The 25,161-nt window shown below is 44.4% G+C and overlaps 1 pseudogene; it reads right to left on the bottom strand.

Annotated features, from left to right (window-relative positions):
* The window catches only part of LOC117193089, a 67,393-nt pseudogene extending 46,087 nt beyond the window's left edge, over positions 1–21,306 (bottom strand).
* Between the last annotated feature and the right edge of the window lie 3,855 nt (positions 21,307–25,161).

The raw sequence follows: 25,161 nt of genomic DNA, 5'->3' as shown, positions 1-25,161 counted from the left end.
ATAGCATTCTTCTAGGGACTGTGATTTTCGTTTCATTAGTCCCTCATATTTATCAATGAGGTCAAGGTTATCAAGGTTCTTAGCAGCATCCCCATAGGATAACGTGGGGAACTGTTTTTATACCCGATACTCAAAATGAGTATTGGGGTATATTAGATTTGTGGTAAAAGTGGATGTGTGTAACGTCCAGAAGGAATCGTTTCCGACCCCATAAAGTATATATATTCTTGATCAGCATCAATAGCCGAGTCGATTGAGCCCTGTCTGTCTGTCCGTCTGTCCTATTAAGGCTAGAGTAACCAAATTTGGTATCCGCACTTCTGTTAGATCTCACTATAAAACGAATATCTCAGAATTTCGCCCCACCCCCTTCCGCCACCACAAAAGACGAAAATCTGTTGCATCCACAATATTGCACATTCGAGAAAACTAAAAACGCAGAATCATAGATAATGACCATATCTATCGGATTGCTGCATCTGGATCAGATCGGACCATTTTTGTAGCCAAACCAGCTCATACAGCACCCTTATGCTCTCGATCGAGTCCCGCATGGGTTGGTGTATGGATCGCCTCTTGCCATCCTCGAGCATCTCCACTAGCTGCGTGATCTCTCGTCCTAGATCGCGCTGTGCTGCCCTGAGCTTTTTGGTGCTGCTCCGGGCCAGGGAGGGCCGGCAGCGGGGCGTCGGTCCGCTCACCAGTTGGCGTTCTCGCCATTTTTTTGCTTTTATTGAAGCCTTCTGAGTCGTTCGTCGTTATGGGTGTGTGTGTGTGTGTGTGTGTGTGTGTGTGTAATTGATAAATAAGTGGAGAGACTTTGCCTAGCATTAGGTCAACGGAAATTTAATTGCTAATTGAATCGTTAAGGGGGCTTACAAAGTGTCCCAAGCCACTATCAGCTATCACCAGACAGAAGTTTGACTAAACTAATCATCACATTTGATAGATAACCTTAATTAAGCTGTCGCTACAAATCGAATTCTTTGCATTTCCTTCCCAGTGACAATGTGCCCCAAAAGGCGGAAAGCAGAAAAAAACGAGGGGGAACGTTGTGAGTTGCTGCGGACACCGCAACTCTACAGTTATACCCGATACTTAGTCAGTATGGCTCTCCTGCGGCAGACGCCGCTAATATTAAACGACACGACAAAGAGTGCGTGCGAGAGAGACAGAAAATCAGTCTGAGCGTGACGTCGGGCGCTGCGTAGCCAATGCAAATTGATTTGTTCCTTTTGGGTATAAAAATGATCCGATCTGATCCAGATTCAGCAGTCTGATAGATATGGTCATTATCTATGATTCTACGTTTTTAGTTTTCTCGAATCTGCAATATTGTGGATGCAACAGATTTTCGTGGTGGCGAAAGGGGGTGGGTCGAAATTCTGAGATATCCGTTTTATAGTGAGATCTAACAGAAGTGCGGATACCAAATTTGGTTACTCTAGCCTTAATAGTCTCTGAGATTTGTGGATGCCCCAGATTTTCGTCCTTTGCGGGGGCGGAAGGGGGTGTGGCGAAATTTGGACACGAAACGGTCAAGGTCCGATATCACAGGAGTGTGGATACCAAATTTGGTTGCTCTGGCTCTTATAGGTTCTGAGATCCTTGAACTCATATTTTGCAATTGGCAAAACCGAACATGAAACCTGTGTGTTAGAGAGAGACAGAGCGAGATAGAATGAAATTGTTTTCTTGATTCTGGCTATAATAATTATACGATCTGGTTGAGATTTTACATTCTAAAACATATAGTCATCCTCTACGATTCTGCGTTTTTGGTTTTATTGTATCTTTAAAAATGGGGATGCCACAGATTTTCGTGCTTTGTGGGGGCGGAAGTGGGCGGGGCGAAGTTTTGAAATATTTTTGTAGCAGTGACATATCACAGAGGTCTGGATCCAGAACATCGTTGCTCTAGCTCTTATATTCTTTGAGCACTAGGCGCTGAAGGGCACGGACAGACGGACGGACGGACAGACGGACAGACGGACAGACAGACATGGCTCAATCGACTCGGCTATTGATGCTGATCAAGAATATATATACTTTATGGGGTCGGAAACGATTCCTTCTGGACGTTACACACATCCACTTTTACCACAAATCTAATATACCACAATACTCATTTTGAGTATCGGGTATAAAAAAAATCCCCCCCACAGAAAACCACAGAAACCACAGCGTAACCACAACAGAAACACACAGAAAATTTGATTGTCTTGCACACCTGGACGCAATTGGGTACGTACGAACGCGAGTATCTAGATACTAGAATCTAGTCCCTACGGCAACCAGCCAAAATGCATTGGTATGAAAAAACTGGACCTGGAGCTGGAGCTGGGGCTGGCACTGGAGTCGATGTTTGGGGATCAGTCTGCATCTGCATCTGCGCCAGGGCTGCTGCCCTCCCCCCTCCATATCCCCCTCCTATATCTCTCAATTATAATGCGCAAGTGTGACGCATGATTCATACCTATATATATATATATGTATATACCATATATCCCATATAGCCACTCGTATATATAGCCATTTATTTGCTTACTGATTGCCGTTTGCTTTTGTCGCTGGTCGCCGGTCGCTGTTGCTCCATTTGTTCGCAAAAGTCATGCGCTTTAAATTTTAATAAATTAATTTTTTGTCTTTTGCTTTAGTCAACAGTCAACATCGATGGGTGACTACTACTACCACTACTATAGCGCATATATAGATTGATTCCGATTGCGACTGGTCAGACAATTTGTGCAGATGAGAGATACAGATACTATAGACATATATTGTGTCCATTTGATATGCACATTCTTTAGGTTTACAATATTCCAAATTGCAAACACATCAATGCTAATTTCCCTGATATTTGAATGTGATCTTGGGCTTCTATATGGGCTATAGGCTATAGGATATAGGAACCCTTAAATCTCTCAAGTTTCTATATTTTTATGAAATTCTTTTCATATTCAAATCCTCCCCCAAACTGACAATTCAATTGGCAGATACTCTTCCGTTCGAATACACTCAGACTTGCAGTTCGAATGTTGAATAGTTGTGGCCGTAATCGAATACCCAAATCAGCTGTCAGAGCAACAAAATCTGTGTTGTGTCCCGGGGTGTGTTTTTATAATCGTAGTATGAGGTTTTTTCCGCTTAAAATCAATGCCAAAGGAGGAGAATATATTTTTAAATTCAGCATAAAAAATGGTGACGACATTTTTATACCCGATACTCAAAATGAGTATTGGGGTATATTAGATTTGTGGTAAAAGTGGATGTGTGTAACGTCCAGAAGGAATCGTTTCCGACCCCATAAAGTATATATATTCTTGATCAGCATTAATAGCCGAGTCGATTGAGCCCTGTCTGTCTGTCCGTCCGTCCGTCCGTCCGTCTGTCCGTCTGTCCGTCCCCTTCAGCGCCTAGTGCTCAAAGACTATAAGAGCTAGAGCAACGATGTTTTGGATCCAGACTTCTGTGATATGTCACTGCTACAAAAATATTTCAAAACTTCGCCCCGCCCACTTCCGCCCCCACAAAGGACGAAAATCTGTGGCATCCACAATTTTAAAGATATGAAAAAACCAAAAACGTAGAGTTGTAGAGAATGACCATATCTTTAAGACTGCGGAATCTGAATTGGATCGTATCATTATTATAGCCAGCATCAAGAAAACAATTTCATTTTTTCTCGCCCTGTCTCTCTCTAACACACACGTAGCATAGGCGGCTTTGCTTAGAGTAAAACATTACGCACTCTTTGTCGTGTCGTTTAATATTAGCGGCGTCTGCCGGAGGAGAGCCATACTGACTTAGTATCGGGTATAACCGTAGAGTTGCGGTGTCCGCAGCAACTCACAACGTTCCCCCTCGTTATTGTTGTTTTTCCATTGGCTTTCATCAAACAAAAAGAAAAAAGAACTCGAGTTTGTAAAAGATGTTGTTTTCCTTGGCCTGTAAAAAACTGAATTTAAAATTTCATCTTGTTTTTATACACTAGCCAAAGGGGGTATTTTTATTTTAGACTTACATTTGCGGGAGAAGAGAACAGCTTTTGGGATCCTAAAGGGTATTCAGATTGATTAGATAGCATTCTTCTAGGGACTGTGATTTTCGTTTCATTAGTCCCTCATATTTATCAATGAGGTCAAGGTTATCAAGGTTCTTAGCAGCATCCCCATAGGATAACGTGGGGAACTGTTTTTATACCCGATACTCAAAATGAGTATTGGGGTATATTAGATTTGTGGTAAAAGTGGATGTGTGTAACGTCCAGAAGGAATCGTTTCCGACCCCATAAAGTATATATATTCTTGATCAGCATCAATAGCCGAGTCGATTGAGCCCTGTCTGTCTGTCCGTCTGTCCTATTAAGGCTAGAGTAACCAAATTTGGTATCCGCACTTCTGTTAGATCTCACTATAAAACGAATATCTCAGAATTTTGCCCCACCCCCTTCCGCCACCACAAAAGACGAAAATCTGTTGCATCCACAATATTGCACATTCGAGAAAACTAAAAACGCAGAATCATAGATAATGACCATATCTATCGGATTGCTGCATCTGGATCAGATCGGACCATTTTTGTAGCCAAACCAGCTCATACAGCACCCTTATGCTCTCGATCGAGTCCCGCATGGGTTGGTGTATGGATCGCCTCTTGCCATCCTCGAGCATCTCCACTAGCTGCGTGATCTCTCGTCCTAGATCGCGCTGTGCTGCCCTGAGCTTTTTGGTGCTGCTCCGGGCCAGGGAGGGCCGGCAGCGGGGCGTCGGTCCGCTCACCAGTTGGCGTTCTCGCCATTTTTTTGCTTTTATTGAAGCCTTCTGAGTCGTTCGTCGTTATGGGTGTGTGTGTGTGTGTGTGTGTGTGTGTGTGTGTAATTGATAAATAAGTGGAGAGACTTTGCCTAGCATTAGGTCAACGGAAATTTAATTGCTAATTGAATCGTTAAGGGGGCTTACAAAGTGTCCCAAGCCACTATCAGCTATCACCAGACAGAAGTTTGACTAAACTAATCATCACATTTGATAGATAACCTTAATTAAGCTGTCGCTACAAATCGAATTCTTTGCATTTCCTTCCCAGTGACAATGTGCCCCAAAAGGCGGAAAGCAGAAAAAAACGAGGGGGAACGTTGTGAGTTGCTGCGGACACCGCAACTCTACAGTTATACCCGATACTTAGTCAGTATGGCTCTCCTGCGGCAGACGCCGCTAATATTGAACCACACGACAAAGAGTGCGTGCGAGAGAGACAGAAAATCAGTCTGAGCGTGACGTCGGGCGCTGCGTAGCCAATGCAAATTGATTTGTTCCTTTTGGGTATAAAAATGATCCGATCTGATCCAGATTCAGCAGTCTGATAGATATGGTCATTATCTATGATTCTACGTTTTTAGTTTTCTCGAATCTGCAATATTGTGGATGCAACAGATTTTCGTGGTGGCGAAAGGGGGTGGGGCGAAATTCTGAGATATACGTTTTATAGTGAGATCTAACAGAAGTGCGGATACCAAATTTGGTTACTCTAGCCTTAATAGTCTCTGAGATTTGTGGATGCCCCAGATTTTCGTCCTTTGCGGGGGCGGAAGGGGGTGTGGCGAAATTTGGACACGAAACGGTCAAGGTCCGATATCACAGGAGTGTGGATACCAAATTTGGTTGCTCTGGCTCTTATAGGTTCTGAGATCCTTGAACTCATATTTTGCAATTGGCAAAACCGAACATGAAACCTGTGTGTTAGAGAGAGACAGAGCGAGATAGAATGAAATTGTTTTCTTGATTCTGGCTATAATAATTATACGATCTGGTTGAGATTTTACATTCTAAAACATATAGTCATCCTCTACGATTCTGCGTTTTTGGTTTTATTGTATCTTTAAAAATGGGGATGCCACAGATTTTCGTGCTTTGTGGGGGCGGAAGTGGGCGGGGCGAAGTTTTGAAATATTTTTGTAGCAGTGACATATCACAGAGGTCTGGATCCAGAACATCGTTGCTCTAGCTCTTATATTCTTTGAGCACTAGGCGCTGAAGGGCACGGACAGACGGACGGACGGACAGACGGACAGACGGACAGACAGACATGGCTCAATCGACTCGGCTATTGATGCTGATCAAGAATATATATACTTTATGGGGTCGGAAACGATTCCTTCTGGACGTTACACACATCCACTTTTACCACAAATCTAATATACCACAATACTCATTTTGAGTATCGGGTATAAAAAAAATCCCCCCACAGAAAACCACAGAAACCACAGCGTAACCACAACAGAAACACACAGAAAATTTGATTGTCTTGCACACCTGGACGCAATTGGGTACGTACGAACGCGAGTATCTAGATACTAGAATCTAGTCCCCACGGCAACCAGCCAAAATGCATTGGTATCAAAAAACTGGACCTGGAGCTGGAGCTGGGGCTGGCACTGGAGTCGATGTTTGGGGATCAGTCTGCATCTGCATCTGCGCCAGGGCTGCTGCCCTCCCCCTCCATATCCCCCTCCTATATCTCTCAATTATAATGCGCAAGTGTGACGCATGATTCATACCTATATATATATATATGTATATACCATATATCCCATATAGCCACTCGTATATATAGCCATTTATTTGCTTACTGATTGCCGTTTGCTTTTGTCGCTGGTCGCCGGTCGCTGTTGCTCCATTTGTTCGCAAAAGTCATGCGCTTTAAATTTTAATAAATTAATTTTTTGTCTTTTGCTTTAGTCAACAGTCAACATCGATGGGTGACTACTACTACCACTACTATAGCGCATATATAGATTGATTCCGATTGCGACTGGTCAGACAATTTGTGCAGATGAGAGATACAGATACTATAGACATATATTGTGTCCATTTGATATGCACATTCTTTAGGTTTACAATATTCCAAATTGCAAACACATCAATGCTAATTTCCCTGATATTTGAATGTGATCTTGGGCTTCTATATGGGCTATAGGCTATAGGATATAGGAACCCTTAAATCTCTCAAGTTTCTATATTTTTATGAAATTCTTTTCATATTCAAATCCTCCCCCAAACTGACAATTCAATTGGCAGATACTCTTCCGTTCGAATACACTCAGACTTGCAGTTCGAATGTTGAATAGTTGTGGCCGTAATCGAATACCCAAATCAGCTGTCAGAGCAACAAAATCTGTGTTGTGTCCCGGGGTGTGTTTTTATAATCGTAGTATGAGGTTTTTTCCGCTTAAAATCAATGCCAAAGGAGGAGAATATATTTTTAAATTCAGCATAAAAAATGGTGACGACATTTTTATACCCGATACTCAAAATGAGTATTGGGGTATATTAGATTTGTGGTAAAAGTGGATGTGTGTAACGTCCAGAAGGAATCGTTTCCGACCCCATAAAGTATATATATTCTTGATCAGCATTAATAGCCGAGTCGATTGAGCCCTGTCTGTCTGTCCGTCCGTCCGTCCGTCCGTCTGTCCGTCTGTCCGTCCCCTTCAGCGCCTAGTGCTCAAAGACTATAAGAGCTAGAGCAACGATGTTTTGGATCCAGACTTCTGTGATATGTCACTGCTACAAAAATATTTCAAAACTTCGCCCCGCCCACTTCCGCCCCCACAAAGGACGAAAATCTGTGGCATCCACAATTTTAAAGATATGAAAAAACCAAAAACGTAGAGTTGTAGAGAATGACCATATCTTTAAGACTGCGGAATCTGAATTGGATCGTATCATTATTATAGCCAGCATCAAGAAAACAATTTCATTTTTTCTCGCCCTGTCTCTCTCTAACACACACGTAGCATAGGCGGCTTTGCTTAGAGTAAAACATTACGCACTCTTTGTCGTGTCGTTTAATATTAGCGGCGTCTGCCGGAGGAGAGCCATACTGACTTAGTATCGGGTATAACCGTAGAGTTGCGGTGTCCGCAGCAACTCACAACGTTCCCCCTCGTTATTGTTGTTTTTCCATTGGCTTTCATCAAACAAAAAGAAAAAAGAACTCGAGTTTGTAAAAGATGTTGTTTTCGTTGGCCTGTAAAAAACTGAATTTAAAATTTCATCTTGTTTTTATACACTAGCCAAAGGGGGTATTTTTATTTTAGACTTACATTTGCGGGAGAAGAGAACAGCTTTTGGGATCCTAAAGGGTATTCAGATTGATTAGATAGCATTCTTCTAGGGACTGTGATTTTCGTTTCATTAGTCCCTCATATTTATCAATGAGGTCAAGGTTATCAAGGTTCTTAGCAGCATCCCCATAGGATAACGTGGGGAACTGTTTTTATACCCGATACTCAAAATGAGTATTGGGGTATATTAGATTTGTGGTAAAAGTGGATGTGTGTAACGTCCAGAAGGAATCGTTTCCGACCCCATAAAGTATATATATTCTTGATCAGCATCAATAGCCGAGTCGATTGAGCCCTGTCTGTCTGTCCGTCTGTCCTATTAAGGCTAGAGTAACCAAATTTGGTATCCGCACTTCTGTTAGATCTCACTATAAAACGAATATCTCAGAATTTCGCCCCACCCCCTTCCGCCCCCACAAAAGACGAAAATCTGTTGCATCCACAATATTGCACATTCGAGAAAACTAAAAACGCAGAATCATAGATAATGACCATATCTATCGGATTGCTGCATCTGGATCAGATCGGACCATTTTTGTAGCCAAACCAGCTCATACAGCACCCTTATGCTCTCGATCGAGTCCCGCATGGGTTGGTGTATGGATCGCCTCTTGCCATCCTCGAGCATCTCCACTAGCTGCGTGATCTCTCGTCCTAGATCGCGCTGTGCTGCCCTGAGCTTTTTGGTGCTGCTCCGGGCCAGGGAGGGCCGGCAGCGGGGCGTCGGTCCGCTCACCAGTTGGCGTTCTCGCCATTTTTTTGCTTTTATTGAAGCCTTCTGAGTCGTTCGTCGTTATGGGTGTGTGTGTGTGTGTGTGTAATTGATAAATAAGTGGAGAGACTTTGCATAGCATTAGGTCAACGGAAATTTAATTGCTAATTGAATCGTTAAGGGGGCTTACAAAGTGTCCCAAGCCACTATCAGCTATCACCAGACAGAAGTTTGACTAAACTAATCATCACATTTGATAGATAACCTTAATTAAGCTGTCGCTACAAATCGAATTCTTTGCATTTCCTTCCCAGTGACAATGTGCCCCAAAAGGCGGAAAGCAGAAAAAAACGAGGGGGAACGTTGTGAGTTGCTGCGGACACCGCAACTCTACAGTTATACCCGATACTTAGTCAGTATGGCTCTCCTGCGGCAGACGCCGCTAATATTGAACCACACGACAAAGAGTGCGTGCGAGAGAGACAGAAAATCAGTCTGAGCGTGACGTCGGGCGCTGCGTAGCCAATGCAAATTGATTTGTTCCTTTTGGGTATAAAAATGATCCGATCTGATCCAGATTCAGCAGTCTGATAGATATGGTCATTATCTATGATTCTACGTTTTTAGTTTTCTCGAATCTGCAATATTGTGGATGCAACAGATTTTCGTGGTGGCGAAAGGGGGTGGGGCGAAATTCTGAGATATACGTTTTATAGTGAGATCTAACAGAAGTGCGGATACCAAATTTGGTTACTCTAGCCTTAATAGTCTCTGAGATTTGTGGATGCCCCAGATTTTCGTCCTTTGCGGGGGCGGAAGGGGGTGTGGCGAAATTTGGACACGAAACGGTCAAGGTCCGATATCACAGGAGTGTGGATACCAAATTTGGTTGCTCTGGCTCTTATAGGTTCTGAGATCCTTGAACTCATATTTTGCAATTGGCAAAACCGAACATGAAACCTGTGTGTTAGAGAGAGACAGAGCGAGATAGAATGAAATTGTTTTCTTGATTCTGGCTATAATAATTATACGATCTGGTTGAGATTTTACATTCTAAAACATATAGTCATCCTCTACGATTCTGCGTTTTTGGTTTTATTGTATCTTTAAAAATGGGGATGCCACAGATTTTCGTCCTTTGTGGGGCGGAAGTGGGCGGGGCGAAGTTTTGAAATATTTTTGTAGCAGTGACATATCACAGAGGTCTGGATCCAGAACATCGTTGCTCTAGCTCTTATATTCTTTGAGCACTAGGCGCTGAAGGGCACGGACAGACGGACGGACGGACAGACGGACAGACGGACAGACAGACATGGCTCAATCAACTCGGCTATTGATGCTGATCAAGAATATATATACTTTATGGGGTCGGAAACGATTCCTTCTGGACGTTACACACATCCACTTTTACCACAAATCTAATATACCCCAATACTCATTTTGAGTATCGGGTATAAAAAAAATCCCCCCCACAGAAAACCACAGAAACCACAGCGTAACCACAACAGAAACACACAGAAAATTTGATTGTCTTGCACACCTGGACGCAATTGGGTACGTACGAACGCGAGTATCTAGATACTAGAATCTAGTCCCCACGGCAACCAGCCAAAATGCATTGGTATCAAAAAACTGGACCTGGAGCTGGAGCTGGGGCTGGCACTGGAGTCGATGTTTGGGGATCAGTCTGCATCTGCATCTGCGCCAGGGCTGCTGCCCTCCCCCCTCCATATCCCCCTCCTATATCTCTCAATTATAATGCGCAAGTGTGACGCATGATTCATACCTATATATATATATATGTATATACCATATATCCCATATAGCCCACTCGTATATATAGCCATTTATTTGCTTACTGATTGCCGTTTGCTTTTGTCGCTGGTCGCCGGTCGCTGTTGCTCCATTTGTTCGCAAAAGTCATGCGCTTTAAATTTTAATAAATTAATTTTTTGTCTTTTGCTTTAGTCAACAGTCAACATCGATGGGTGACTACTACTACCACTACTATAGCGCATATATAGATTGATTCCGATTGCGACTGGTCAGACAATTTGTGCAGATGAGAGATACAGATACTATAGACATATATTGTGTCCATTTGATATGCACATTCTTTAGGTTTACAATATTCCAAATTGCAAACACATCAATGCTAATTTCCCTGATATTTGAATGTGATCTTGGGCTTCTATATGGGCTATAGGCTATAGGATATAGGAACCCTTAAATCTCTCAAGTTTCTATATTTTTATGAAATTCTTTTCATATTTAAATCCTCCCCCAAACTGACAATTCAATTGGCAGATACTCTTCCGTTCGAATACACTCAGACTTGCAGTTCGAATGTTGAATAGTTGTGGCCGTAATCGAATACCCAAATCAGCTGTCAGAGCAACAAAATCTGTGTTGTGTCCCGGGGTGTGTTTTTATAATCGTAGTATGAGGTTTTTTCCGCTTAAAATCAATGCCAAAGGAGGAGAATATATTTTTAAATTCAGCATAAAAAATGGTGACGACATTTTTATACCCGATACTCAAAATGAGTATTGGGGTATATTAGATTTGTGGTAAAAGTGGATGTGTGTAACGTCCAGAAGGAATCGTTTCCGACCCCATAAAGTATATATATTCTTGATCAGCATTAATAGCCGAGTCGATTGAGCCCTGTCTGTCTGTCCGTCCGTCCGTCCGTCCGTCTGTCCGTCTGTCCGTCCCCTTCAGCGCCTAGTGCTCAAAGACTATAAGAGCTAGAGCAACGATGTTTTGGATCCAGACTTCTGTGATATGTCACTGCTACAAAAATATTTTAAAACTTCGCCCCGCCCACTTCCGCCCCCAAAAAGGACGAAAATCTGTGGCATCCACAATTTTAAAGATATGAAAAAACCAAAAACGTAGAGTTGTAGAGAATGACCATATCTTTAAGACTGCGGAATCTGAATTGGATCGTATCATTATTATAGCCAGCATCAAGAAAACAATTTCATTTTTTCTCGCCCTGTCTCTCTCTAACACACACGTAGCATAGGCGGCTTTGCTTAGAGTAAAACATTACGCACTCTTTGTCGTGTCGTTTAATATTAGCGGCGTCTGCCGGAGGAGAGCCATACTGACTTAGTATCGGGTATAACCGTAGAGTTGCGGTGTCCGCAGCAACTCACAACGTTCCCCCTCGTTATTGTTGTTTTTCCATTGGCTTTCATCAAACAAAAAGAAAAAAGAACTCGAGTTTGTAACAGATGTTGTTTTCGTTGGCCTGTAAAAAACTGAATTTAAAATTTCATCTTGTTTTTATACACTAGCCAAAGGGGGTATTTTTATTTTAGACTTACATTTGCGGGAGAAGAGAACAGCTTTTGGGATCCTAAAGGGTATTCAGATTGATGAGATAGCATTCTTCTAGGGACTGTGATTTTCGTTTCATTAGTCCCTCATATTTATCAATGAGGTCAAGGTTATCAAGGTTCTTAGCAGCATCCCCATAGGATAACGTGGGGAACTGTTTTTATACCCGATACTCAAAATGAGTATTGGGGTATATTAGATTTGTGGTAAAAGTGGATGTGTGTAACGTCCAGAAGGAATCGTTTCCGACCCCATAAAGTATATATATTCTTGATCAGCATCAATAGCCGAGTCGATTGAGCCCTGTCTGTCTGTCCGTCTGTCCTATTAAGGCTAGAGTAACCAAATTTGGTATCCGCACTTCTGTTAGATCTCACTATAAAACGAATATCTCAGAATTTCGCCCCACCCCCTTCCGCCACCACAAAAGACGAAAATCTGTTGCATCCACAATATTGCACATTCGAGAAAACTAAAAACGCAGAATCATAGATAATGACCATATCTATCGGATTGCTGCATCTGGATCAGATCGGACCATTTTTGTAGCCAAAAGCAAGAAATCAATTTTCAGTGGCTACGCAGCGCCCGACGTCACGCTCAGACTGATTTTCTGTCTCTCTCGCACGCACTCTTTGTCGTGTGGTTCAATATTAGCGGCGTCTGCCGCAGGAGAGCCATACTGACTTAGTATCGGGTATAACTGTAGAGTTGCGGTGTCCGCAGCAACTCACAACGTTCCACCTCGTTGTAGTCTAAACTTGAATGTTACCGAAGAAATTGTAATTGTAATCGCACTCCTATCGGTAGGATTTTATTCGTTCTAAATTGAATGACTATATCATATGGAGTCTATTGAAATGATTTGAAAAGGGTATCAAAAGTTTCGGTGACGCAGCCTTTTTACTCTCATGTATTCATTCTTTTTTTTTGTGACAGGAAAAGGAAAAAGTTGAAAGTCAAAAGTTGTCTTTAAGGTTTTCGCTATCATTCGGATGGAGGAGGGGATAAAAGAGAGAGCTCTCCTTCGGCTGGATACAATATTTTTCTGAATGAGTCGCCGCAGCATTTACTCACGTGCTGTGCTGTGTGAAATGGCCCAAAAACGAGGACGAGAGCAACGGAGGCAACACATGCTGAGAGCACACGAGGAATCGCTTCGTTTCGTCTCGCCCTCCCTCCACATTGTACCGTACGGTAAAGGTGAGAGGCGACAGACTGCGATAGCGCGCTCTATTCCTTGTTCTGCTTTCTGCACGCTCGCTCTCTCTCTCTCTCTCTCTCTCTGTCTCTCTCTCTCTCTCTCTCTGTCTCTGTCTCTCTCTCTCTCTCTCTCTCTCTCTCTCTCTCTCTCTCTCTCCCTCTCCCTCTCTCCCTCTCTCTCTCTCTCTCTCTCTCTCTCTCTCTCTCTCTCTCTCTCTCTCTCTCTCTCTCTCTCTCTCTCTCTCTCTCTCTCTCTCTCTCTCTCTCTCTCTCTCTCTCTGTCTGTCTTTCCTTTGTTATACCCGATACTCAAAATGAGTATTGGGGTATATTAGATTTGTGGTAAAAGTGGATGTGTGTAACGTCCAGAAGAAATCGTTTCCGACCCCATAAAGTATATATATTCTTGATCAGCATCAATAGCCGAGTCGATTTACCCATGTCTGTCTGTCCGTCTGTCCGTCCGTCCGTCTGTCCGTCTGTCCGTACCCTTCAGCGCCTAGTGCTCAAAGACTATAAGAGCGAGAGCAACGATGTTTTGGATCCAGACTTTTGTGATATGTCACTGCTACAAAAATATTTCAAAACTTCGCCCGCCCACTTCCGCCCCCACAAAGAGCGAAAATCTGTGGCATCCACATTTTTAAAGATACAATAAAAATCTCAATCAAATCGTATAATTATTATAGCCAGAATCAAGACAACAATTTCATTCTTTCTCGCTCTGTCTCTCTCTAACATACAGGTTTCATGGTCGGTTTTGCCAATTGCAAAATATGAGTTCAAGGATCTCAGAACCTCTAAGAGCCAGAGCAACCAAATTTGGTATCCACACTCCTGTGATATCGCACCTTGACCGTCTGGGGCATCCACAAATCTCAGAGACTATTAAGGCTGGAGTAACGAAATTTGGTATCCGCACTTCTGCTAGATCTCACTATAAAACGTATATATCAGAATTTCGCCCACCCTCCTTCCGCCCCCACAAAGGACGAAAATCTGTTTCATCCACAATATTGCAGATTCGAGAAAACTAAAAACGCAGAACCATAGATAACGACCACATCTATCAGATTGCTGAATCTGGATCAGATCGGATCATTTTTGTAGCCAAAAGCAAGAAATCAATATGCAGTGGCAGTCACGCTCAGACTGATTTTCTGTCTCTCTCGCACGCACTCTTTGTCGTGTCGTTCAATATTAGCGGCGGCTGCCGGAGGAGAGCCATACTGACTAAGTTTCGGGTATAACTGTAGAGTTGCGGTGTCCGCAGCAAATCACAACGTTCCCCCTCGTTAATCATAAAATTGAGACTAAAATCAGTCAGAGAGAGAGAGAGAGAGAGAGAGAGAGAGGGAGAGAGGAATCTCAAGGTGGGGGCGACGCCATAAACCCACGATTTGGGATGCGCGCAAACCTGCAGGGGGGAAAGGGGACCGGGGACAGTGGACGGTGCGATGGGCGATGTTCGTGCGATCGCATCGAAGGCACATATTAAAAGATATATGTATATACGATACCAATCCCCTTTTCTCTACTACTTTTCTCACCCTCACCCCCACCCTCACACTCTTTTTATACCCGATACTCAAAATGAGTATTGGGGTATATTAGATTTGTGGTAAAAGTGGATGTGTGTAACGTCCAGAAGGAATCGTTTCCGTCCCCATAAAGTATATATATTCTTGATCAGCATCAATAGCCGAGTCGATTGAGCCATGTCTGTCTGTCCGTCTGTCCGTCTGTCCGTCCGTCCGTCTGTCCGTCTGTCCGTCCCCTTCAGCGCCTAGTGCTCAAAGACTTTAAGAGCTAGAGCAACGATGTTTTGGACCCAGACTTCTGTGATATGTCACTGCTACAAAAATATTTCAAAACTTCGCCCCGCCCACTTTCGCCCCCACAAAGGACGAAAATCTGTGGCATCCACAATTTTAAAGATATGAGAAAACCAAAAACGTAGAATTGTAGAGAATGACCATATCTTTAAGACTGCTGAATCTGAATTGGATCGTATTATTATTACAGCCAGCATCAAGAAAACAATTTCATTTTTTCTCGCCCTGTCTCTCTCTAACACACACGTAGCATAGGCGGCTTTGCTTAGAGTAAAACATTAGCGCCTAGATCTCAGAGACTACATAAGCTAGAGCAACCAAATTTGGTATCCACACTCCTAATATATCGGACCGAGACGAGTTTGTTTCAAAATTTCGCCACACCCCCTTCCGCCCCCGCAAAGGACGAAAATCTGGGGATATTCAAAACTCTCAGAGAGTATTAAGGCTAGAGTAACCAAATTTGGTATCCGCACTCCTGTTAGATCTTACTATAAAACGTGTATCTCAAAATTTCGCCCCACCCCCTTCCGCCCACACAATGGACGAAAATCTGTTGCATCCACAATATTGCACATTCGAGAAAACTAAAAACGCAGAATCATAGATAATGACCATATCTATCAGATTGCTGAATCTGGATCAGATCAGATCATTTTTATAGCCAATAGGAACAAATCAATTTGCAGTGGCTACGCAGCGCCCGACGTCACGCTCAGACTGATTTTCTGTCTCTCTCGCACGCACTCTTTGTCGTGTCGCTTAATATTAGCGGCGTCTGCCGGAGGAGAGCCATACTGACTTAGTATCGGGTATAACCGTAGAGTTGCGGTGTCCGCAGCAACTCACAACGTTCCCCCTCGTTATTTTTGTTGTTGTTGAAATTGTAGAATCAAGATTAGGTTTTAATAATTCCTGTCTCTCACACACTCATCCATTGTGCCTGTCTCTGTCGCTGTCTCTATCGAGGGTACGGTACTACCAAAACGAGACATTTGAGGGATTAGCACACGAAGCGAGTAACGAGTCGAATGAGCGAGTGTCTCTGTGTGTGAGACAAAGTGTATCTCGATTTACTTTCAAGTAAAAAACGGAAATCATATTACTTTTGGTCTCTTTTTTTCTCCTCTTTATTGTTTCTTTGACAAATTCGAATTAAACAAGCTAAACTATTAGTGGCACAGTGGAGTGTGAGAGGTGTACGTGTGTGTGTGCGTGTGAGACGAAAGGAAGTGGCAGCCAGCGCAGTGCTCAAGCGATTTGGGCTCCACCTCCATAGAGCTATTAAAATACAGAACACACCCAAAAAAAAAAAAATATTTTAACGACACAAAAAAAAAAAAAAAAAAAAACGAACAAAAAGAAGCAGGGGAAAAGAAAGAGAGAGAGAGAGAGAAAGAAAGAGCGAGGAGGAGGGACAACGACGACCGACTCCCGATGTTGAGGTTGATGATGACAAAAAGCAAATCGGGGTGACAGCGCGATTTATGCTGAAATGGTACGCGTTGATGCATAAGTTATGAGCAGCAGTATCTCACAGATACAAGAGAAATGCTGCCAGATACTTAAAGGCAATTGGCAGCTCAATGATTGGAATGGTGGTACACAAGATCTATCTCGAAGATACAGAAAAGCTAAGTCCAGACCTTGAATTCTTAAAGATACCAATCCGTAAGGAGTGCTCTTTTAAGGACAATTTCTTTCAGATACTTTCAGATCTCTCAGATACAAAGTAAGCCAAAGCTTGTACATAAACTTCAAAGGAAACTCTGGAAAGCTGTTTGATACAAAAACAAACAAAAAATGCATGTGCTAGAAGAATTAGCTTTAAAGGACAAATGGTATGGTATGGCCTTCGGGTTGGATTTGGAGTTGCCGTTTGAGTTCTCAAGAGTCCATATCACATGTCATTATTCCAATAACTGGTTATACATACAGACATACCAACGGCAATTATTGTGGACGTTGATAATAATAATAATAATATGTACATCTGTGCATGGCCTGTATCTGAACCGATGGGCGAGAGTGAGAGGGAGTATCTTCTATAAATTTAAATCGTCTTTAATTGAACGACTTTCGGGTGACGTTCCTTAATAGTCTCTGAGATTTGTGGATGCCTCAGATTTTCGCCCTTTGTGGGGGCGAAAGTGGGCGGGGCAAAGTTTTGAAATATTCTTGTAGCAGTGACATATCACAGAAGTCTGGATCCAAAAATCGTTGCTCTCGCTCTTATAGTCTTTGAGCACTAGGCGCTGAAGGGGACGGACAGACGGACGGACGGACAGACGGACAGACAGACATGGCTCAATCGACTCGGCTATTGATGCTGATCAAGAATATATATACTTTATGGGGTCGGAAACGATTCCTTCTGGACGTTACACACATCCACTTTTACCACAAATCTAATATACCCCAATACTCATTTTGAGTATCGGGTATAAAAATATGAAACACGTGCATTGATTGATTGTCAGTCAGTCAGCCGCCAGGCCCGACTGAAAGGCAGGGGATTAAGACTCGAAAGACTCGAGTTGCAGTACGAGTACATTGTAGTCGACGAAGACCTGGTCCGCATTCGCTTCCCGCGTAACTAGTTGCGTAGCTAGTTGCGCGGTAAACACCGCAGAACTAGTTCGAGAGGGGTCAATTGACCCCTTTGGTTCTACAGGGTCTCTCTGGAACACACACACACACACACACACACACATCCTCGATGAGTGCGCACCCTGCGTGAGTGTGTGTGTTCTGGCGATGGCCGCGTGTGGGCTTCGGCCAGACAAAGGATGAATGGCTTTCAATGTACTTTAAGTCTCTTACAATTTTACCAGCAAATTCAATCAAATTCAATCAGAGTGTTGCGAGTTTTGAGTGATGGAACGAATTTGCATTCGACATCATCTGGAGATGCCAGGGCGGGGCAGAGTAGGAGAGGGAGGGGACAACAAATCTCAAAAATACTCCCGTACTCGTACTCGTTTTGTCTTTCATCATGGGGGCACTTTGAGGGAGAGAGAGACCCCTCCCCCTGCTCTGATATCAAGTGTCAATAAATAAACTAATTGTTGATTTCATTTGAAGCTTCTTAAATATTTATAAGCATTGGAATCGATAAATAATCCAACTTATTTTCAACACCAAATGCGTTTCGACTGTTTTTGGAGGAGCGGAAAGGCGGGTGGGTTCTGAGGCGGAGTGAGTACATGGAAATGGGCATGGCAGAGAGATCTTTCAATTTGAATTCCAAATCGTAATTTGTATGGCACTCTGAAATTAAGTAGTCAACCGCACGACACACACATGGAAACAGATCAAATCCCCTTCCAGATGGTACAAATTAAAGATACATATGCGGGGGGTGGGGCAAGATAGGAGAGATGGAGTACACAACACACACATGTACATATCTATCGGAACATTAAAAATAAATTCAAATAATTGCCATTTCAATGGACAGCCACCAAAGGGTGGGAGGGGGAAATCTCTAAAAGCGCTCATATGGGTTAAATATTTTCACAAGTTTATGGGAAGGAAGGCCCCTGCCGTAGCCCCTGCCCCTGTCAGGATTAAGCCAATTGAATATCAAGTTCCATCGATGCAACTACAAATGGCTAAGGGTTTGACCCTGCCAGCTGGACTGTCAACTTTTGATGGCAGAGTTTCGAGTCGAACTTGAGCAGCAATGCAGTAGATACTTTAACAGAGGAATCATCCAATGCAACCTTAAGCAGATCTCTCCAATCAGCTGTTGCACATCGCATAATATATACGGTATTCTCTGCCTCTGTTTCCCGACATTCGTTATATTTGGAATCGCTTTAATTTGGCAATTTTCTCGAGAAACATGCCTGAAATATGTAAGCAAGTAATTTCGTATCGGCAATGCTCATTACAGACACTTTTTGGCCATTTATGATTGTTCTCATCCAATATAATAATAATGTATTCCACGATTATCGGCTATGAATCGACTGTGTATGTGTGTGTGAGTGTGGGTCGATTTATAAAGCAAATGTGGCCAGTCCCCCTTCGAACGGAACCGAACATTTTAAGTGGAAACATATCGCTCACAGATTCTCGCTTTGGGTTTTTTCATTGGAAAACGAAAAACCAAAAGAAAATTTCCGAAAGAACAGTTGCAAGAACGGGCGTGTGCCCCGAAATGGGGAGTAGTCGGAACGGGAAGGAGGTCGGGGGAGTGGATATATATTGGGAGCGGGGTGGGGGGGAATTTGATTTGTGTAAAAGTTTCGACGCTCGGTTCGGGCCATGATTAAGCACTTGGAAGCTTAAAATAGCTGCAATGGAAGAGCGCACACACTCGAAACTAATACCATAACTAAAATCTATATGGATCTGGGCGATCTGTGCGATCCGTACGACCTGGCGACGGCAGCTGCCTCAGTAGCAGGAGCCACGAACGACTACGACTGCCACTGCTTAAAGTCAATTTTTGAATAATTACGAATCGTTTTTCGTTGTTCTTTAATTATAACAACATCATCATCATAATCATAATCATAATCGCAATCATAATTTCATATTTGGCTGGCTCTTCGCATTTTGGCGGCGTTCTTAATGTGCCAAAAATTTATTTGTATCCCGCTGAACATTCATCCACAAAACATACACACACAGATACTCGCATTCGTACTCGCACAAAATGTATCTCACAGCACTAGCAGCAGCAGCGGCAGCGGCAGCATTTTCTATATTTCTCGAAACCAAAAATGTTCTTCATTATTTCTTTGGCCTGTCGGTATTTTGCATTTATGGCGATTAATAGGAAAATGAAGTATAGAAAAATTTGACAAAATGTGTGCGTGAAAAACTGTTGACAGTAGAGAGAAAAAAGTTGAAGGGTTTCTGCGAGGATGATATAAGACACCTTCTGAGGAATTTCAGGCAGAGCCACCAGGTTTACAAAGACAAACCCACCTGCTGGCACTAGAACTGTGTTCCGTTCTTTTTTGAACTCTGAGAAAGATTATTCTGAATTCGATCATAAATATATGTCGTTATTTTGCTGATCTTTTCAAAACTCCTACGAAAAACTGCGTTTAAAGGATCATAATAGAGATCTCTTGGTTATTGATTGCTTGTAAATGCCTTTGATTGTATCCGAGATTGATTTCTTCCGGATATCAGCAGAGTTCTTATTCAAGAAGTAGTTTAAAAAACAAAAAAAAGTAAATAAAAATTTGGTTCCATCTCCAGGGAGCACTTAGGATACCGATTGGGTTAGGGAGCACACACATCCGCTCGCCGATAGCGCCAGATCGCCAGTTCAAGTATCATAATATTTCGCATTCTTTGGGCTTTGGAGACGGCAACGCGACGTCATTCGAAGTGTATTACTGGATGGTTATGGATTCTGTTCGAATCGCGAATCGAGAATCACAAATCGCAGTCGACTTTTATGGTGGGGCATAGTCAAAACGCCGGAAATGATAGAAATTAGCGATCACAACGATAGTGAGCACAAATGAATATGCAGCCAAAAAGATTAAAGATGAATTTATATGTACAATACGTCGTCGGCTCCATATAGATATGCATGCGAATCATTATCTGTATCTAAATCACCAAACGCCAGAGATACAAAGACACAAGCGGGGGAAGGCACTTGCTTTGCGGCTAATGACTAAGACTAAGGAGCGCCCAGACACCCTCAAGAAACTTGGCTAATAAAATAGAAATTGGCCCGCTCTGGCTGATTCATATACGGTTATATACGGCGGAATGATGTACGGTGTAATTACCATTTTGCTGGCGTATGTGGGGTATATCCTGCGTTCGAAAATCTCTCCTTTTATCCTGGAGTAATTCTCTGGGTTGTCTCTGATTTGTTTGTTTATCCCAAGAAAGTGTAAATTTGTGTGTTTTATTTCTTAATGTGGCACATATTCGAATTGTTGCAACTAGCGTTTCTTTTTATGTATTTGTTTGTTTGTTGTATAAGCACTCGAAAATTGTTTGTGTCGCGTGCCGAGAACTCTCTATATATCTGACAGATATAGATATATCAGGGATATGTTTTGCGATTTAGGAAGAAAAAAATGCGGGATCGGAGAAACGTTCAGCGGGTGACACGGAGACTAAGGGCCGACAATTCAAAATTTTTTTTAATTCATCAGCGCTGCCGCCGTCAGCGTCGACAGCGGAAAACATACAACAAAAACCCAAAACTAATAAAATCAACTACAAACACACAGATACAAACCCAGAGGCACCACCGAATGCCGACGAGAGCGTTCGGCTTCGCGCGGTCACACACACACACACACACACATACACGACGCGCAAGCCGATGAGAGCGCTCGGCATCGTTCGGCACCACATCGTTCAATGCACACCCGAAGTTCGGCTATGAATTATGCGGCTGCTTCTGCTCGCTCTTTTGCTGTGCTTCTCTTTCGTTCGCTCTCCTTCTCTATTTGCGCGATGTGTGTGTGTGTTATTTTTTTTTTTTTTTTTTCCATGGATACGCCACTGTGGGTGAGAATCTCTAAGAGACAAGACCGGCCGTACCAGTCAACGAACTGGACTACCCCTTCGGGGCTTCCCAGCTAAACTCACCACCACGCACAGCTGCACACCTCATTCCCCGCGGGATCACCGCAAAGTATTACTTGGCGGGGATGGGTTGCCTACGTTAGGCACTCTCCTCTACGCGTCGCTCCCTTTCGCATCTTCTCAGATCGCTCTGGATGGCTATTAGGGTGTTGCTAACGCGCTGCCAGTTCTCGTCGGACTCCGTCATGAACGCCATTAGCTCCTCTGGTCGTGGGAAATACTCTGCACTTGAGCGGTACCTCGTGCAGTGGTACATCGCATGCTCCGGATCCTTGCTCTCATTCGAACACTCAGGACACTCGGGAGTATCCTCGTGTTTGAACCTATGCAGATACTTCCTGTATCCTCCGTGACCCGTCAGGAATTGGGAGAGGTGGTAGTTCATCTCTCCGCTTCTCCGCCCTATCCATTACTCAATGTCCGGGATTAGTCTATGGGTCCACCGTCCATTTGTGGCCGTGTCCCATCTTGCCTGCCATTTTTCTATCGACGCCCGCCTTTCCGACGCACGGATGGTCTCTAGCGATGCATTAGTTCGCATCCCTGCGCGCGCTTCATATACATGCGTCATCTCGAGCGCTAGTATATCCACCGGTATCATGGCCGCGAGGACCAGGGCTGCGTTATCCGACACCGTCCTATATCCAGACACTACTCGAAGAGCGCAGAGCCGATATGGCACTGACATCTTTCTTCTTAGACTCATGTTGCCGGATAGGGTTGAAGACCACACCGGCGCAGCGTACAGTAGGATCGAGGCCACTACTCTCGCCAGGAGTAAGCGTCGACCCGCCTTGGGTCCACCAATATTGGGGAGCATCCTTGCGAGTGCTGCCTGCATCCGGGAGGCTTTTTGACTCACGTACTCGATGTGGGCCCGGTAGTTCAATCGGTTATCCAGCATCACGCCTAGGTACCGGATTGACTCCTGCTACTTAATAGTCGCATTACCCACGCGAAACGTCGCGTACTCCACCTTCTTCCGACTCGTGATGAGTACAGCCTCCGTTTTGTGGCCAGCCAGGTCCAATCCCGCGTTTTCCATCCAGTTGGATACGATCCGGATTGCCTCGTTGGCCGTCGCCTCGACATCTCGGAGCTCTTTGGCTACCACGACCAGGGCGAGATCGTCAGCGAAACCGACAAGCGTGCATCCCTGCGGAAGCTGGAGTCTCAGGACGTCGTCGTACATTATGTTCCACAGTAGAGGTCCTAAGACTGATCCCTGTGGAGCTCCGGCTGTCACCCTGTAGAGCTTTGGTCCCTCCTCCGTCTCGTACCTTAGTACCCTACCCGACAGGTAGCTGGCTGTTATCCGAAGCAGGTAGGTGGGAACTCCAATTCTCCCGAGCGCCTCGTTTATCCGAGACCAGTTCGCTGAGTTAAACGCGTTACGGATATCCAGGGTCACCACCGCGCAGTACTCCTTTGTGCCAAATCTCCATCTTATTCCCTCGATCGCTCTGGATGCAATGTCGGTGACTGCCTTGATGGCGTCGACCGTTGATTTGGCCTTCCGGAATCCGTACTGGGACTCCGATAAGGCCTCCTTCTCCTGGATCACAACTTGCAGTCGGTTGTAGACGATTCTCTCCAGGGTTTTGCCGACCGTATCCAGCAAACATATTGGGCGGTATCCTGATGGTTCCTACGGGGACTTATTTCCTTTGGGTAGAAGTATTAGCCGCTGCACTTTCCACTGCTCTGGAAACACTCCTTCCCGTAGGCATTTGTTGAACGTGTCAACAAATACTTCTGGTCTGGTGGTTGCTCCAAGCTTCAATGCCTTGTTTGGGATACCGTCCGGTCCTGGCGCCTTTTTATCCCAAATTCTCCTGGTAGCCGCTATCACCTCCTCAACAGAAATCTGTTGCCACAGCTCGGAGCTCGGAGTCTTGGCTCGAGACGCTCTCCTCCCTATACGGGTGCTGTGGGAATAGGGCCTCCACGATGCTACGAAGCAGGATCGGGCAGGTCACTTCCGGTGTTGACTGGCTCCTTATCCTCTTGGTGACGACCTTATCTGCCGTCCCCCAAGGGTTGACGTCAGACTCCTCGCATATCTGCCTGAAGCAGGCTGACTTGCTCTCCTTTATGGCACGTTTAAAGGCTCTTTCCGCTGATCGGAGTTCCTCTCCCCTGTTTTCGAACTCAGGCCGACCTCGTGCTCTCTGGTAGCACCGTCTTGCTCGTAGGCAGGCTTTCCTTAGCTGGTTAACCTCCGCATTCCACCAGTAGCAGGGCGCTCCTCTTTTGCAAGGCTTCCTTCTTGGCATTGCCACATCACATACCTCCTCCATGAGCTTCGCCAGTTTCTGAGCCAGGCCCTCTGCCGTTTCTCGCGCAGGGCTCCAGCTGGCGTTGCGCAGATATTCCGTGAAGGTTTCCACATCCAGGTGGTCGCCCTTCCATTTAGGTCCGGTAATTTTGGCTAGCTGTCTTTTCGTTGCTGCTCCGCATTCGATGTGGATCGCCTGGTGGTCGCTGAACGTAAACTCCTCGCTTACTCTCCACGTAGATCCCCTATGGAGTGAGACGCTCATGAAGGTTAGGTCGATAATGGACCCTCGACCCGCCTTGAAGTAGGTTAGCTTCCTGCCATCGTTTGCGAGTATAACGTCCAAGGACGCAAATTCCTCGAGCAGACACGTGCCTCTGGCGTTGGTTTCCTTACTGCCCCCTCTACGGACCACGCATTAAAGACTCCCGCTATTATTACGGGGGCTCTTCCGCGCGCGTCTTCCGCTATATGCGCTAGCATACTTTGGAAGCGCGCTAGGTCCCAGCTCGGCGGGGCATAGCAGCTATAGAAGGTTACCTCTCTAAGCCTCGCTCTAACAAATCCTTCGTTGGCTGCGCATATCTCCTGGGGGTGGATTTGTACGGCCCAGATGGCCGCCTTGCCGCAACTGCTGCTGGTCCAACCGCTTCCTGGTATCGCCCTGAATGGCTCGCAGATGAGCACGACTTCGGTCTTCCTCTCCCTGACTGCTTGTCTCAGGAGAGACTGAGCAGCTTCGCAATGGTTTAAGTTCAGCTGAGTACACCTCATGCTGATCTTTTAGTCAGGGCGTTCCTAAACTGGGGGCCTCTACCGCTGCCGGCCACGTGCTTCCAGTCTGCGCTCGTTCCCTTGCAGAGCATGCACTGTGGTTCCAGGCTACAGTCCTTTGCCAGGTGGTTCTCCTTTCCACATCTTCTACACAGCTTGGACCTATTTACTTTGCTACTGCACTGTCGTGCCATATGCCCAAACTCGAGACATCTGAAGCATTTGGTGACGCTGATTCGCTCACGCAGTCTGCATCTTACCCAGCCTACTTTTAAGACTCCTATTTTCAGAGCCTTTTGAGCGCTCT

The sequence above is a fragment of the Drosophila miranda genome, assembly GCF_003369915.1.
Source record: "Drosophila miranda strain MSH22 chromosome Y unlocalized genomic scaffold, D.miranda_PacBio2.1 Contig_Y2_pilon, whole genome shotgun sequence".
NCBI lineage: Eukaryota > Metazoa > Arthropoda > Insecta > Diptera > Drosophilidae > Drosophila > Drosophila miranda.
This window is presented reverse-complemented; position numbering and strand designations above follow the sequence as displayed.